The 16,337-nt window shown below is 37.2% G+C and overlaps 1 protein-coding gene across 9 annotated transcripts in view; it reads right to left on the bottom strand.

The window, feature by feature from the left end:
* The window catches only part of LOC109554006 (glycerophosphodiester phosphodiesterase domain-containing protein 4-like), a 165,130-nt gene that overhangs the window by 97,964 nt on the left and 50,829 nt on the right, over positions 1-16,337 (bottom strand). The gene's annotated exons all lie outside the window — the stretch shown is intronic.

Below are 16,337 nucleotides of genomic sequence, written 5' to 3'. Positions count from 1 at the left end.
ACTTAATTGCCTGCTAGAATAAGCACAAAATTCTTTAATGGAATACAAAAAAATATACCACCCAGAATGGTAAAGTCACAATGTCTGGCTTATAACCAAAATTTACCAGATGTGTAACGAAGTATAAAAATGTAACCATAACCTAGAGAAATTACTCAGTAAAGACAAACTTGGAAATGACAGAGGTGACAGAATTCGTAAACAAGAATATTAAATCATGATAAAAAATATAGATGATGTATGTAATAGATTCAAAGGAACACATGAACATATGAAGACAAAACTCTAAGAGCCAAAAAAAAAAATAAATGGAAATTCTAGAGATAAAAAAATTTAACTGAAATGAAAAGTTCATTAAATGAATTTAACAGCATATTTGATATTACAGATGATGTAAAGATCAGTGAATTTGAAGGTGCAGCAGTAGAATCTATCCAAATGAACTGTAAGACAATATCAAGCAGTAATTATATACATGCAGTTGCAGACCTAAAAAGAGGGGAGGAACAGAAAAAATATCTGAGGAAGTAAAAGTAAAAATTTCAAAAATTTATAAAAGTTAGGCATCAATAGATCCAACAACACTGATGAATACCAAGAAAAGTAAATACAGGAGTGCACATACACAGGCACATATCCCACACTATGTGCATGTGTATGGTGAAAAATTGATGAGGAAAAGAAAATTGTGAAAGTAGCCACAGGGAAAGAAAATACATATTTAGATAGAAATAAAGATAAGTTTATAGCACACTTTTCAACAAAAAATATGATACAGAAAATAATGAAACAACGTATTTTAAATGGTGAAGGAAGAAAACAACTATCAACTTAAAATTCATCAAAAATGAAAGGAAGAAGAGATGGTGCTGGGAAGATGACAGAGTACAAAGCACCAGGAATCTGTCTCCCCACCTAGACAACAACTGCATCCGAAGACTGTCTGATGTAATTCTCTTGGAAGTTTGGAGTACATGAAAGGCGTTCAACTTCCATGGGAAAACTCAGATGTAAACTGGGGTTAATTTCAGTCAATTTCAACTCTTAGCACAATAGCAGCTACTCATTACCCACCACTATTCACATGGCAAACAACTGTGGACAGGTTCCTGGAGTAACTTGCACAGCAGCTGGTGAGTGCCAGGGTGGCAAAAAAACATCCTCTATTCCAAATATAGGGTTTCTCTGCTCTGGTCACTGGTTACTTCTTGTCACAAAACAGCAGAGAGATAAGACTGTTGTTGCACCTTCTTCAGCTGTTGCAAATCCCTAGCCCTCTAACAGAAGTGACTTTCACAAGATTTAAAGGGCAGCACCCTTTTCAACGCTCATTTATGTTTCTCCTTTTCTCCTATTGTAAATCTGCCATTAAACAGTAGCTTTATATTAAAGTGATCTATATTAAAAACTTAAAATATTAAAAATATCTGTACATACAAATGGAGAAGGCAATCGCACCCCACTCCAGTACTCTTGCCTGGAAAATCCCATGGACGGAGGAGCCTGGTAGGCTGCAGTCCATGGGGTCATGAAGAGTTGGACACGACTGAGTGACTTCACTTTCACTTTTCACTTTCATGCATTGGAGAAGGAAATGGCAACCCACTCCAGTGTTCTTGCCTGGAGAATCCCAGGGATGGCGGAGCCTGGTGGGCTGCCATCTGTGGGGTCGCACAGAGTTGGACATGACTGAAGCGACTTATAGCAGGAGCAGCAGCAGTACATACAAAGAGAAATTAGAAAGTGACCATACATAGCCAAGGGAAGATCAGAAAAACCCGAAAAAACCTCAAGTTTACACCTAAGGCTGATCCATGGCACAGAGACATCTAATAAAAATTAAAACAACAACAACAAAACCCAGCAAACCCAAAAGGAAGAGGGAGAATCTAATTTCCAGTATTACCATACTACTCATCTCAAATGCTCAGTTTTTAACCAAAAAAAAAAAAAAAATCACAAGACTGACAAAAACAAAGTATGGCCCATTCAAAGGAAACAAATCAACAAGAACTGTCCCTGAAAAAAGCTAATGGTGGATATACTAGATAAAAACTTTAAAACAATCATATTAAAGACACTGAGAACTAAAGAAAGATGTGGATAAACTCAACAAAATAATGTATGAACAAAATGGAAATATTAATAGATTTATTAAACCCAAAAAATAAACCAAAAAATTATAGAGCTAAAAAGTACAACAACTGAAATGAAAAACTGACTACAGGGATTCAAAGGCAGATTTAAACAGGCAAAAGGAAAACTCACTAAACTAAAAGATAAGACAATACAACTTATTGAATATGAGAATAAAAAAGATGGTGTAAGAGCTAACAGACTCTAAAGGATACCCCAACATCAAAGCCAGACAAACATACTACAAGAAAATAAAATTATAGAACAATATCCCTTATGAACACTGATGTAAAAAAAAAACTCAATAAAATAGCAAATAGAACTCAGCACTGTATTAAAAAAGATCATATGTGAGATTTAGTCCCAAAATTCAAGAATGTTATTGAAATCCATCAATGTAATAAACCCACATTAAAAGAATGAAAGAGAAAAAAACACAATTATTTCAAGTGATACAGAAAAGGAATTTGACAACATTCAACACCCTTTAATGATAAACATTCTCATCAAGCTAAAAATAGAAACTACACCAAAGTAATAAAAGACACATATGGGAGGTGGGAGAGGGGTTCAGGATGGGGAACATGTGTACGCCCGTGATGGATTCATGTTGACATGTGGCAGAACCAATACAATACTATAAAGTAATTAGCCTCCAATTAAAATAAATAAATTTAAATTAAAAAAAAAAAAGACTTATATGAAAAAGCCATGGCAAACACCACATTCAATGGTGAATGACAAAAAGCTTTTCCTCTAAAATTAGGATCTTAGAAGGTAAGGAAATGTGCTTTTGGCACTTGTACTCAAAGTGACGCTAGAAGTTCTAGCCAGAGCAATTGAGAAACACAGAGAAATAAAATGGATCCAGGCTGGAATGGAAGAAGCTAAAATTACTTCTGTTTTCATATGGTATTATCTTATATGCCACCTTCATGGATCATGGTCTTGTCATTGGTGAAGGGGCCTGCATAACTTCAATGAAGCTATGAGCCATGCCATGCCACGCCACCCAAGACAAATGAATCACTGTAGACAGTTCTGACAAAATGCAGTCCACTGAGAAGGGAATGGCAAACCACATCAGTATTCTTGCCTCAAGAACCCCATGAACATTAAGAGTATGAAAAGGCAAAATGATACGACACTGCAGATGAGCCCCCCAGGTCAGAAGGTGTTCAATATACTACAGGAGAAGAGCAGAGGGCAGTTAATAGCTCCAGAAAGAATGAAGCTGCTGGGTTAAGGCAAAAAGGATGCTCAGTTGTGGATATGTCTGGAGGTGAAAATAAAGTCTGATGCTGCAAAGAATAATACAGCATAGGAACCTGGAATATTAGGTCCATGAATCAAGGTAAATTGGACGTGGTCAAACAGGAGATGGCAAGAGTGAACACTGACAATTTTAGGAATCAGTGAACTAAAATGGACAGGAATGGGCAATTTAATTCAGACAACCATTATATTTACTACGCTGGGCAAGAATACCTTAGAAGAAATGGAGTAGCCCTCACAGTCAACAAAAGAGTCCAAAATGCAGTACTTGGGGGTAATCTCAAAAACGACAGAATGAACTCAGTTCATTTCCAAGGCAAACCATTCAATATCACAGTAATCCAAGTCTACGACCCAACCACTAATGCCAAAAGAGCTGAAGTTGACCAGTTCTATGAAGACCTACAAGACCTTGTAAAACTAACATCAAAAAAGATGTTCTTTTCATCACAGGGGATTGGAATGCAAAAATAGGAAGTCAAGAGATACCTGGAGTAACAGGCAAGTTTTGCCTTGGAATACAAATTGAAGCAGGACAACGGTTAACAGAGTTTTGCCAAGAGAACACGCTGGTCATAGTAAAACCCTCTTCCAACAACACAAAAGATGACTACACATAGACATCACCTACAGGTCAATACTAAAATCAGACTGCTTATATTCTTTGCACACAAAGATGGAGAAGCTCTATACACTCAGCACAAACAAGACCTGGAGCTGACTGTAGATCAGATTATCAGCTCCTTATTGAAAACTTCAGACTTAAATTGAAGAAAGAAGGGCAAACCTCTAGGCCATTCAGATATGACCTAATTCAAATCCCTTATTATTGACTATACAGTGGAGGTGACAAACAGATTCAAGGGATTAGATCTGGTAGACAGAGTGCCTGAAGAACTATGGACAGAGGTTTGTAACACTGTACAGGAGGCAGAGACTAAAACCATACCAAAGAAAAAGAAGTGCAAGAAGGCAAAGTGGTTGTCTGAGGAGGCTTTACAAACAGCTGAGAAAATAAGAGAAGTGAAAAGCAAGGTAGGAAGGGAAAGATAAACCCATCTGAATGCAGAGTTCAAGAAAATAGCAAAGAGATAAGAAGGTCTTCTTTATGAACAAGGAGAAGAACTATAGAGAAATACAACAGAATGGGAAAGATTAGAGATCTCATCAAGAAAAGTGGATACCAAGGGAACATTTCATGCAAGGATGGGCACAATAAAGGACAGAAATGTAACCTAACGGAAGCAGAAGAGAGTAAGAAGAGGTGGCGACAATACACAGAAGAACTATACAAAAAAAGATCTTTATGACCGGGATAACTATGATGGTTTGCCTAGAGCCAGACATTCTGTAGTGTGAAGTCAAGTGGGCCTTAGGAAGCATCACTAGGAACAAAGCTAGTGGAGATGATGAAATTCCAGTTGAGCTATTTCAAATCCTAAAAGATGATGCTGTGAAAGTGCTGCACTCAATATGCCAGCAAATTTGGAAAACTCAACAGTGGCCACAGGACTGGAAAAGGTCAGTTTTCATTCCAATCTCAAAGAAGAGCAGTGTCAAAGAATGTTCAAACTACCCGAAATATTGCACTCATTTTGCATGCTAGTAAGGTCATGCTCAAAATCCTTCAAACTAAGCTTCAGTAGTACATGAACCAAGAACTTCCAGATGTATAAGGTGGGTTTATAAAAGGCAGAGGAACCAGAGATCAAATTGCCAACATTTATTGGATCATAAAGAAAGCAAGGCAATTCCAGAAAAACATCTGCTTCATTGACTACGCTAAAGCCTTTGACTGTGTGGATCACAACAAACTGTGGAAAATTCTTAAGAGATGGGAATACCAGACCATCTTACCTGTGGCCTGAGAAACTTGTATGTGGGTCAAGAAGCAACAGTTTGAAACTTACATAGAACAACTGACTGGTTCAAAATTGGGAAAAGAATAAGACAAGGCTATATACTGGCACCCTGTTTCACTTATATGCAGAGCATATCATGCAAAATGCAGAGCTGGATGAATCACAAGCTGGAATCAAGACTGCTGCGAAAAATATCAACAACCTCAGATGTGAAGATGATATCACCCTTATGGCAGAAAGCAAAGAGGAACTAAAGAGCCTCTTGATGAAGATGAAAGAGGAGAGTGAAAAAGCTGGCTTAAAACTCAACACTCAAAAACTAAGATCATGGCATCTGGGTCCATCACTTCATGGCAAATAGAAGGGGAAAAAGTGCAAACAGTAGCAGATTTTATTTTCTTGGCCTCCAAAATCACTGTGGACAGTGACTTCAGCCAAGAAATTAAAAAATGCTTGCCCCTGGAAGGAAATGTAAAACAGACCTAGACAGTGTATTAAAAAGCAGAGACATTACTTTGCTGACAAAGGTCTGTATAGTCAAAGCTATGGTTTTCCCAGTAGTCACATACAGATGTGAGAGCTGAACCATAAAGAAGTTTGAGTGCCAAAGAATTGATGCTTTCAAACTACAGGGCTAGAGAAGACTCTTGAAAGTCCCTTTGATCTTAAGAAAATCAAACCAGTCAATCCTAAAAGAAATCAACCCTGAATATTGATTGGAAGGACTAATGCTGAAGCTGAAACTCCAATACTTTGGCCACTTGATACGAAGAGCCGACCCACTGGAAAAGACCCTGATGACGGGAAAGACTGAAGGCAAAAAGAGAAAAGGGCAGCAGAGATGAGACGATTAGATACCATCACCGACTCAATGCACATGAATTTGAGCAAACTTTGGGAGATAGTGAAGGATAGGGAAGCCTGGCGAGCTGCTGTCCACAGGGTCACAAAGAATCAGACATGACAATCACTGAACAACAAAAACTCTTACATGCAGAAAAGCCTAAAATTTCTATAACAAAAAACAGAATAAATAAATTTCACAAAACAGCAATACCAAGGAAATATCCAAAAATCAGCTGCATTTCTATACACAAGAATGAAGAATCTGTGTACAGGTTCATGAAGTAACTTGCAAAGCATGGTAAGACTCAGGGTGTCAGAAAGAGATCCTATACTCCAAATATAAGAAATCTCCACTCTGGTCACTAATTACAGAAATTACAAAAACAATTTCAATTAAAATGGCATCAAAAAGAATAAAGTACTTAAAAGAATGAACTTAAACAAAGGAGGTGAAAGATTTATGCAATGAAAACAAGAAAATATTTCTGAAAGAAGTGGAGGAAGACACAGATAAATGTAAACACATCCCATGTTGATGGATTGAAAAAATTAACATTGTTAATATATTATTATTAACCAGAGCAAAGAGAAGATTCATGCAATTCCTACCAAAATCTCAGTGATTCCCCCCTAGTTTTATTGAAATATACTTTACATACAGCACTGTACAAGATTAAGGCATACAACATAATTATTTGACTTACATCCATCACAGTATGATTATACTACGTTTAGTGAACATCCATCATCTCATTCAGGTACAATATTGATGATGTTGTTGTTTAGTCACTAAATCATGTTCAACTCTTTTGCAACCTCATGTACTATAGCCCGCCAGGCTCCTCTCAGTCCATAGAATTTCCAAGGCAAGAATACTGGAGTGGGTGGTCATTTCCTTCTCCAGGGGATCTTCCCAACCCAAGGATCAAACCCATGTCTCCTGCATTGGCAGGTGGCTCCTTTATCACTGAGCCATCGAAGAAGAACTAGATACAACATTAAGAAAATTAAAAAATATTTTTCCTTAATTATCTTTAGTGTGTTACATATTACATCCCTTTATTTATTTGTCTTGTAACTGAAAGACTGCTTCATCTCATTTCACCAGTTTCACCCACTCCTGTCTCTGAGTCACAAATCTAGTCACTGTCTCTAGTAACAAATCTGACCTCTTTTTCTATGAGTTTGTTTAGTTTTTGTTTGCTTGCTTGTTTTTGTTTGCTTGCTTGTTTTTGAAATATAATTGAAGAATAACTGAACTACAACTATATTAATTCTCAGTAGACTACACAGTAATTTGATATTTCTGTACATTTAACAATGATCACCATTAAGCCTAGTTGTCATCTGTCACCAAAGATATTACATGACTATATTCGCCACACTTTGCATTTCATATCTGTGATTTACTTATTTTTTAACTTAAAGCTTGTACCTCTTAAGGTCCTTCACCTATTTCTCTCCTCTCCACAAATCTCGTCCCTTCTGGCAACTATCTGTTTGTTCTCTGCATCTATAACTAACTCTGTTTCTATTTGGTTATGTTTGTTCCATTTCACTTGGCATAATTATCTCTAGGTACAAACGTATGTCACCAATGGCTAGTTTCATTCTGTTTATGGCTGAGAAATACTGCATATTTATACACATCATTTCTTCTTTATCCAATCACCTATTGATGGGTACTTAGGTTGCTTCCTTATCTTGAATGTTGTACATAAAGCTACTACAGTGAACACAGTGGGGCATATATCTTTTCAAACTGGTGTTTTCATTTTCTTCATATATACAACTAGAAGTGGAATTGCTAGAATATATGGTATTTATGTTTAATTTCTTTAGGAACTTCCATATTGTTCTCCACAGTGCCTGCACTAATTTACATTCTCATCAACAGTACACAAGAGCTCCTTTCTCTCCACATCCTTGCCAATATTTATAATTTGTTATCTTTTTGTTAATAGCCATTCTGACATGTGTGAGGGGATATCTCATTGTGGTTTTGATTTGCATTTCCCTGTTGATTAGTGATATAGAGCATCTTTTCATATGTCTGTTGGCCACATGAATGTCTCCTTTAAAAAAATGTCTATTCAGGTCCTTTGTCCATTTTTCAGTTGGTTGTTTCTTTCATGCTGACTTGTATGAGTTCTTTATATACTTTAAGATATTAACCACTTGTCAGATATGCCATTTGCAAATATCTTCTCCCATTCAGTACACAGCTTTTTCAATTGAGTTTCCTTCACTGAGAAAAAGCTTGTTTCATTTGATGTTGTCTCATTTATTTTTGCTTCTGTTTCCTTAGCCTAACGAAACAGACCTCCCTTCAAAATTCTAAGACTTAAGTCAAAGAGTACATTACCAATGTTTTCTTCTCCAAGTTTATGTTTTATGATCTTACACGTAAGACTTTAATTCATTTTGAGTTTATTTTGTATATGGTGTGAGAAAGTGGTACAGTTTTCCCAACACCATTTTTTGAAGAGTCTTTCCTTTCCCCATTGCATATTTTAGTCTCCATGGATATATATTAACTATGGACTCATTTCTGGGATCTCTATTCTGTTCCACTGATTTATGTGTGTTTTTGTGCCTACATCATCCTGTTTTGATTACTGTAGCTCTACAGTATACTTTGGAGGGAGTCTTCTATCTTTAAACTGTTTTGGGTACTCAGAGGTTTTCTGTGTTCCCATAAAAATTTTGGAATTATTTGTTCTAGATCTGTGAAAAATTCCATTGACATTTTAATAGAGATTGCATTGAATCTGTAGATTTCATCGGGTTGGTATGGTCATTTTAACAATATTAATTCTTCCAGTCCATGAGCATGGTGTATCTTTCTATACTTCTCTGTCATCTGCAATTTCATTTATTATGTCTTGCAATTTTCAAAGTGCACATGTTTTAGCTCCTTAGTAAGATTTGTTTGCAGGTATTCTATTCTCTTTGATGTCATTGTGAATGGGATTATTTTAATTTCTCTGATAGTTCTTTTACTATATAGAAATGCAATATATTTCTGTGCATTAATTCCATAGCCTGAGACTTTACCAAATTCATTAATGAGTCATTGATAGGTCCATAGCAATCTCTTATGCTCCTTTCTATTTTTGTGCTGTTTGTTATTAAGTTTCCCTTATTCATTTTTGACTTTATTGATTTAGGTCTCTTTTTTTTTTTTCCTTGAAGAGTTAGGCTAAAGATTTAACAATCTAGCATCTCTTTTCAAAGAACCAGTTCATACTTTCAGTGATCATTTCTGTTGCTTTACTTTTTTCTGTCTCTTTTACTTATTTCTGCTCTCAGCTTTATGATTTTTCTTAACTTTTGAGTTGTGTTTGATCTTCTTTTTCTAATCATTTTAGGTGTAAGGTTATGTTATTTTTGTTTCCTAAGGTTGGCCTGTAGTACTACAAACTTCTGTCTTAAAACTGCTTTTGCTGTATTCCATAAATTTTGGATCACTGTTTTTTCATTTTGCTTCCAGATATTATTTTTTTCTTCTTTAATTTCTTCAGCGAATCATTGGTTGTTTAGTATCATTCTTTAGCCTCCACATGTTTGTATGTTTTCCAGGTTTTTTCCTTCTATTTGATTTATAAGCTTATAGCACTGTAGTTGAGAGAGAGGTCTGATATAATTCCAGTGTTCTTAAACTTACTGAGGCTTGTTTTATGGCCTAGCATGTAATCTGTCCTGGAGAATGTTTGACTTGCATTTGAAAAGAATAGGTATGCTGCTGTTTTTAATGAAATTTGATGGAATGTGATGCTGCTTATATATTTAAGTTCAGTTCAGTTCAGTTCAGTCGCCAAGTCGTGCCCGACTCTTTGCGATTCCATGAATCACAGCACGCCAGGCCTCCCTGTCCATCACCAACTCCCGGAGTTCACTCAGACTCACGTCCATTGAGTTGGTGATGCCATCCAGCCATCTCATCCTCTGGCGTCCCCTTCTCCTCCTGCCCCCAATCCCTCCCAGCATCAGAGTCTTTTCCAATGAGTCAACTCTTCGCATGAGGTGGCCAAAATACTGGAGTTTCAGCTTTAGCATTATTCCTTCCAAAGAAATCCCAGGGCTGATCTCCTTCAGAATGGACTGGTTGGATCTCCTTGCAGTCCAAGGGACTCTCAAGAGTCTTCTCCAACACCACAGTTCAAAAGTATCAATTCTTCGGTGCTCAGCCTTCTTCACAGTCCAACTCTCACATCCATACATGACCACAGGAAAAACCATAGCCTTGACTAGATGAACCTTTGTTGGCAAAGTAATGTCTCTGCTTTTGAATATGCTATCTAGGTTGGTTATAACTTTCCTTCCAAGGAGTAAGCGTCTTTTAATTTCATGGCTGCAGTCACCATCTGCGGTGATTTTGGAGCCCAAAAAAATAAAGTCTGACACTGTTTCCACTGTTTCTCCATCTATTTCCCATGAAGTGATGGGACCAGATGCCATGATCTTAGTTTTCTGAATGTTGAGCTTTAACCAACTTTTTCACTCTCCTCTTTCACTTTCATCAAAAGACTTTTTAGTTCCTCTTCACTTTCTGCTATAAGGGTAGTGTCATCTGTATATCTGAGGTTATTGATATTTCTCCCGGCAATCTTGATTCCAGCTTGTGCTTCTTCCAGCCCAGGGTTTCTCATGATGTACTCTGCACAGAAGTTAAATAAGCAGGGTGACACTATACAGCCTTGACATACTCCTTTTCCTATTTGGAACCAGTCTGTTGTTCCACGTCCAGTTCTAACTGTTGCTTCCTGATCTGCATACAGATTTCTCAAGAGGCAGGTCAGGTGGTCTGGTATTCCCATCTCTTTCAGAATTTTCCACAGTTTGTGGTGATCCATACAGTCAAAGGCTTTGGAATAGTCAATAAAGCAGAAATAGATGTTTTTCTGGAACTCTCTTGCTTTTTCCATGATCCAGTGGATGTTGGCAATTTGATCTCTGGTTCCTCTGCCTTTTCTAAAACCAGCTTGAACATTATATATATAGCTAAAGTGGGAGACTACTGTGATCTTAGGAGACAAATGCTACCATTACTTTTAATATTTGGATGATAAGTTCCTGTTGTAAATGCAATGGTAAGTGGTTTGAAGGGGCACTCTGTAGGAAAATCAATTGTTAAAAAGAATATGCCACCTTCATACGGGCTGTCATTAGGTGCCATAATTGCGGCTTGCCAATGAAATGTATCTGCACCAAATGGACCTGAAAAAACACTGCTGAAGGCTTATGGGCTAAATCATTAAGTTCCTTATTAATCTGTTTCAACACCACAGTCTGAGCTTTTCATCTGGCTTTTCAATATCTTGGTGTTTACTCAAAGGTGTGGCCAATCAGCTGATTATCCTAGCGACTGGGAAGGACTGCCTCACTGTTCCAAATCAGCTCTGCCAGACGTAAGTGCAGAAGGGCTAGGACCTTCCTCAAGCCACTGTTGGCCTTCTCCCCATGCAGTAATCAGTCCTCCATGGCCCTACAGGGCTCACAAGCACAACACAGCCACAAGATGTCTGGTCTGACATCATATTTTACATCTTCTTATTTTGTGCATCCCTTAACTACTTATTGTGGATATTGATGACTTTCTTACTTTTACCTTGCGACCTTCCTACTAGCTTTATAGGTGAATGATCTTCTACCTTTACTGTGTATTTGCCTTTACCAATGAACTTTTTCCTTTCAAATTTTTCATATTTCTAGTTGTGGCCTTTTCCATTTAGAGCAGTCCCTTTAACATTTCTGGTAAAGCTAGTTTCATGGAGCTGAATTCTTTTAGCCTTCAGTTCAATTCAGTCACTCAGTTGTGTCCGACTCTTTGTGACCCCATGGACTGCAGCACGCCAGGCTTCCCTGTCCAACACCACCACCAGGAACTTACTCATACTCATCTCCACTGAGTTGGTGATGCCATCCAACCATCTCATCCTCTGTTGTCCCCTTCTCCTCCCATCTTCAATCTTTCCCAGCATCAGGGTCTTTTCCAATGAGTCAGTTCTTCACATCAGGTGGCCAAAGAATTGGAGTTTCAGCTTTCAGTGAATATTCAGGACTGATTTCCTTTAGGACTGACTGGTTGGATAAAACTTTATTTCACCTTCAAATGTGAGTGAGAAGTTTGTAGAGCATTCCTGGTTATGTATTTTTCCTGCTTATTATTTTAATTAATTAACCTTCATGGCCTGCATAGTTTCTGCCGAAAACTCAGCTCAGAATCTTACAGAAATTCCTTTGTACATAACTTTGCTTTTCCCTTGCTGCTTTTAAGATTTTCTCTTTAACTTTTGCCATTTCAATTACAATTTGTCTTGGTGTGAACTTCTTTGGGTTTGATCTGTTCAGTATTCTCTGTCCTTCTTTGACTTGGATGTCTGTTTCCTTTGCTATTATGTCTTCAAATATATTCTCTGCACACCTTCTCTCTCCTCTTTCTGCTGCTGCTACTTGCTGTTTAGTCACTAAACCATGTCTGACTCTTTGCTACCCTAGGAACTATAGCTTGTCAGTCTCCTCTATCCATGGGATTTTCCAGGCAAGAATACTGGAGTAGGTTGCCATTTCCTTCTTAAGGGCTTCTCATTATGAGACCCCCACCCCCGCTCCCAAATGTGAATGTTAGTATGCTTAAGGTTGTATCAGAAGTGTCTGATTGTTGTTGTTCAGTCACCAAGTCATGGCCAACTCGTCATGACTCCATGGACTGCAACATGCCAGGCTTCCCTGTACCTCATCATCTCCTGGAGTTTGCCCAAGTTCATGTAAATTGCATCAGTGATGCCATCCAACCCTCTCATCCTCTGTCACTCTCTTCTCCTCCTGCTTTCAATCTTCCCCAGCATCAGGGTCTTTTCCAGTGAGTCGGCTCTTTGCATCAGGTGGCCAAAGTACTGGAGCTTCAGCTTCAGCATCAATCCTTCCAATGAATATTCAGGGTTGATTTTCTTTAGGATTACTGGTTTGATCTCCTGGCCAGTCTAAGGAACTCTCAAGAGTCTTCTCTAGCACCACTGCTGCCAGTGTCTATGTTTCCATGATGAGTTTCAACTAACTCCTGTCTCTCCAAAAGGTTCTCAAAGATAATCAAGTGAGTCTGACAAAAGATTCTTTCAAATCACTGTTTCTGCCCTGAATCTCATGAGTGTGTGGGGGTTTGTGTTTTCTATTTAAGTATGGAGTCTCTATTTCCCACAGTCCTCTGGCTCTCCCAAAAGTAAACCCTACTCACCCAAAGTGAAATGCTCTTGGGGGCTCATCTTCTCAGTGCAAGACCTCTGAGGTGGGAATCCCAAAATAAGGCTCAAACTCCTCACTCCTTGGGAAGAACTTCTGTGATAATACTTATATTTGCATTTGTGGCTCACCTACCCTGGGGTATGAAGTCTTAACTATACCAAATCACTGCCCCTCCTACCTGTCTCACTGTGGTTCCTTCCTTATATCTTTATTTGCAGAAGCTCTTTTCTGCTAGTCTTCAGGTCATTCTCATGGATAGTTTCTCTGTAAGTAGTTGCAGTTCTGGTGTGCCCATGGAAGCAGACAAGGTCATGGTTATCCTACTCTCTTATTATCTTGTCCTCCAATGACATTTTTTGAAGAAAGAAAAAGTCATCCTAAAATTCATATGGAATCACGAGGGATCCCAAACAACCAAAACAATCTTAAAAAAGAAAAACAACACTAGAGTATTAACACTTCTTGATTAAAAACTTACTACAAACCTACAGTAATCAAAACAGTAGGGTACTGGAATAAAGACAGACAAGGAACAGAACACAGTCCAGATATAAACCCTTGCATATATGGTCAAATGACTTTCAGCAAGGGTGGCAAGACCATTCAACAGAAAGAAAAATAACAATCTTTTCAACAAATGGTGCTGGATATTCACATGAAAAGAATAAAACTGGATCACTGCCTAACATCATATACAAAAACTCAAAACAGATCAAAGAACTAAATGTAAAAACTAAAACAATGTATCTCTTAGTAGAAAATATAGGGGAAAATATATTTGGCAATGATTTCTTAGATATGAAAATATACAGGCAACAACAATGTAAATAAACTAACTGGCCTTCATGAATATTTAACATTTTGTGCATCAAAAGACAATGTCAATAGAGTAAAACAGCAACCTACAGAATGGGAAAATATTTGCAAGTTAAATATCTGATAAGTCATTAATATCCAATAGACAGAGAGAACTTCTAAAACTCAACAGCAAAAAAATACAACCCTAGAAAAGAATCTGAAAAAGGAGAGAGAGAGAGAGAGATAGATCTGCATCACTTTGCTGTACACCTGAAACTAACACAACAATATAAATCAACAGTATTTCAATTTTTAAAAAATAAAGTTCAGTAAACTAAAAAACAAACAAAATTCAAAAATGGGCAAAGAACTTGAATAGACGTTTCTCCAAAGAAGATTATAAATAGATAGTGAGTACAGGAAAATATGGTCAACATCACTTATCACTAGGGAAATGCAAATCAAAATTATAATGAGATATCATACTTCACACCCATTAGATGGCTCCGACCAAAAGAACAGAAAACAACAACGTTGGCAAAGATGTGGAGAAATTAGAAGACTTCTACACTGTAAGTGGGAACATAAGATGATGCAACTACTGTGGAAAACTCTAGGACAGTTCTTCAAAAAATTAAAAAGAGAATTATCATTGTAACCCAGCAATCCCCTTTCTGGACATATACCCCGAAGAACTGAAAGCAGTCTCAAATAGATATTTATACATCCATGTTCAAAGCAGCATCATTAACTATAACTAAAATGTAAAACCAACCCAAGTGTCAAAACTGATGAAAGCAAAATGCAAGTGTATATATATACGGTGGAATATTATTCATCCTTCTAGGATGGCAATTTTGAAATAACATATGAATGAACTTGAAGACTACAAGACTAACTGACAGACATGCCAGTCACAAAAAAATCACATACTATATGAATTATACATTTATATGAGGTACCTAAAATATAGACAAAATCATGGAGACAGAAAAGTACAAAGGAGTTTCTAGGGGCTGGGGGGTGGGCGAGGAGAGAATGGAGCATCATTGTTTAATGGGTCTAAAGCTTTTACAAGATGAAAAGAAGTCACAGAGATAGTTGGCTCAAGTTTCCGCAACATTAAAAATATGTAAAATACCACTGATACATACATCTTAGAATAGTAAGCATAGTAAATTTAATGTTTTGTATTTTACTTCAAAAAATTTTAATTGAAAAAATGAGGCCAACACAAAATATTTACTTGGCAAAGCAACCTCAATGACCTAATTGTCTTCTTGGTGAGTAAGTACATTTCAAAGTAGAGAAATGAAAAATTAAATATATGTATGTTCAAAAAAATCATACATATGTTATTAATATTTGTACTTGAATCTTTGGGTGTTTGGCATTTTAAGTAAATTTTAAGTAAAATTATCTTTAAGGTAATTTGGAAAGGTTACCTTTGTAAATCCAATTTAAAAAATGAAATTGAGTAACTGATCTAGATTTGTGATTATAAGTTCACATCTCATTTATAAAAGGATTTGAAATATATCAATGTATATAGTTATACATTTAATGTGCTAGATTTGTAAGAATTACTCAAGTATTCTGAAAAGACTGAAACTGAAGTACCTAAAAAAGAAAACACATTAAATGCATAACTGCAGTTTAAAACATCTAAAGCATTTAACTAAAATGCCTAAGTATTATTCAAAGGCCCTGGAAAATGTTATTTAAAATGTTAATATCCGTAAAAGGAATAAGGTTCTTTGTAAACACGCCATGTCTCCTTCACTGGCTGGGAACAGCTCTTGGGCAGAACTCTATCTCACTCATCTTCCTCTCCCTAGCACTCAGAAGAAGGATATAGTAGGTGCCCAGGGAATGTTAACTAATTAATTAAATAGATTGCTAAGGTAGGGCATGGGGACAAGTTGTAAGCATGTTGGCAGGGGACACAAATTTGAACTATTTGTGGAGACTACATAGTGTGTGTGATTTATGAGTCTGTGATTGAGCATGTAGGGGTGCAGATTTGTGGTTTGTAAAGGAGAAGTGATTCATGTATGTGCGTTATCTACAGATGTGCCAGGTGAGTAAGGGAGAAACTTCCCAGGGCTTGCCCTCTCTACAGCTTGGGCCAGGCTAGAGTCATCCACTGGTCTTTTCTCCTCCCACCCTGGTCCC

This window comes from Bos indicus, chromosome 29 (assembly GCF_029378745.1).
Source record: "Bos indicus isolate NIAB-ARS_2022 breed Sahiwal x Tharparkar chromosome 29, NIAB-ARS_B.indTharparkar_mat_pri_1.0, whole genome shotgun sequence".
Lineage (NCBI taxonomy): Eukaryota > Metazoa > Chordata > Mammalia > Artiodactyla > Bovidae > Bos > Bos indicus.
This window is presented reverse-complemented; position numbering and strand designations above follow the sequence as displayed.